Source organism: Penaeus chinensis, chromosome 19 (genome assembly GCF_019202785.1).
Source record: "Penaeus chinensis breed Huanghai No. 1 chromosome 19, ASM1920278v2, whole genome shotgun sequence".
NCBI classification, from domain to species: domain Eukaryota; kingdom Metazoa; phylum Arthropoda; class Malacostraca; order Decapoda; family Penaeidae; genus Penaeus; species Penaeus chinensis.
This window is the reverse complement of record NC_061837.1, coordinates 32,929,721-32,932,220: the sequence shown is the minus strand read 5'-3', so window position 1 is coordinate 32,932,220 and position 2,500 is coordinate 32,929,721.

The following is a 2,500-nucleotide window of genomic DNA, read 5'->3' as shown; positions in this document are numbered from 1 at the left end:
AATAATAAAAATAAATAATAATAATAATAATAATAATAATAATAATAATAATAATAATAACAATAATATTAACAATAACAATAATAATAATGATAATATCAATACTAAAAATAATGATAATGAGAATGATAATAATAATAATTGTTATTATAATGATAACAAAAGATAAAAAGTATGATAATAATGATAATGATAATAACAATAAGAAAAAGTAACAATAATAGTAGTAATACTACTACTACTGCTATCTTTATTACATAATTATGATTTTATAACATCACAATTATTGTTATCACTATCTTCATGATCATCTTTATCATCATAATCCCTATCACATAATAATTATTATCATTCCCGTTATTATCATCATTATTATTGTTATCATTACTATTATTATCACTGTTATTGTCATCATTATTATTATTGAAATAATTATCATCATTGTCAATATTATTATTGTTTTCAATATTCTTAGTGATATTATTACTACTATTATTTCAACTACAGTTTCCATCACTTTTTATCATTACATCCATTGCTATTATCATTATTGTCATTATCATTATCATTATTATCATCATTATTGTTTTCATTATTTTTCTTTATTTTTATTATTATTTGTTCATTCTTTTTTCCATCATCATTTTTGTTACTTTCATTATCACAATTATCATTATCATTATAACTATTATTATAACTATCATTATTATTATTATTATTATTATTATTATTATTATTGATGTTGTTGTTGTTATCATTATCATTACCATTACTATTATTATCATCATTATCATTATCATAAATATTATTATTATTTTGATAATTATAATTATCATTATCATTATCATCATTATTATCATTGTAATTATCATTGTTATTATCAACATTTTAATTATCCTCATCAATATCATTATCATTACTATCGCTGTTATCGTCATGATTGTTATCATTATCTTCATCATCATCATCATCATCATGATTAAAATAAATTTTATTATGATAATCATTAATTGTCCTTCCGACAATTATCATAATCATTGCTGTCATCATTATTATCATCATCATAATAATTTTCAATTCGTTATTATCATCATCGTAAGTACTATTATCAATACTGATTAGCAATCATTCAATTGATATGGATTTACTTTCATTTACTTCTTTGCTCAAGTTATAATTATCGATGATTTTCAAAGCTTACATTATTCTATTTTTTGGTGAGAAATGTCAGAGTTTATTATTTTGTGTGATACCTAAACGAATAAAACATATATTTTGTAAATTGAAATGAATTATACTCTTTGATTTCAAAAGTTTCCACTGGTATATCACACGAATTCTTGCGCATTAGTTATATTTCAATGTACATACATGCATACATACATACATATATATATATATATATATATATATATATATATTAATATACATATATATAATTGCTTTATGGTATAAACGGTTTATTTTGTGAGCCAACGCGTGTTAAGTTTGAGAAAATTTAATTGACTATAGATAGTAGAATGTCCGTGGGAGATACAGTTTATTTATATAAATTGTTACTTCAGGGAGAATATTAGTTTAAAAAAATATATCTTTACAAATAATTTGTTTTCCCTTCCACCATATATATTTTTTTTCCTGTATTCCGCCCTCCCCAGGAATGGCCTGCGCATTTTATCCCTTGATGGAGACAATATTTTGATTTTTCGTTTTTCACTGATTGCCTTTCAGCCTTTCCTCTCAGTGGATATATCTTCCTTTCAGTCGCTTGATTTGTATCCCTTCCATTAAATACCTTACGTGACTTATCAAAATTAATCGATTTTTTTTTTTTTTTTCGGAGTATCATAACGTAATAACGCGATCTGCACTTTTAAAAAACCCAAATTTTACGACGTCTGTTCTCAAATCTGTGCTTTCTAATACTACAGTGAATAACAGGTATGTGATAAATACAGTGCATTCAGGATTGCTCAATGATCGAAAAATGCGGAAAATAATGATCTACAACAGATAGTAACAAGCAGTACAGGAAAGGGGGCAGGCAAGAACACAAATGTCGGAAGGCACAACGAAAGATGCTCTTGGAGGCAAAGAAAACGTGAAAAAGTTAGAAGCTCAAACTAAACAATTTAAAAACCAAGAAGGGAAAAATAACGAACGAGAAGCCAGCACAATCTCGTTTTAGTTTGAAATGTATAAGTTGTTTGGAGTAAACCTGCTGAAGAAAAAAGCCTTTGACAACTACTGCTATTGTATTCTACTTTTTGTAAGCGTTCAAAGGGTGCCTTATATACCTACATGAAAATATTAGTGAAGGGTAAAGTGAGTATGTAAGAAAGAGAAAAAGATGGGTGAATATATATATGTGTGTGTGTGTGTGTGTGTGTGTGTGTGTGTGTGTGTGTGTGTGTGTGTGTGTGTGTGTGTGTGTGTGTGTGTGTGTGTGTGTGTGTGTTTCTGCATGTGCATACATAAAACAAAAAGTAAGAGTGAAAAT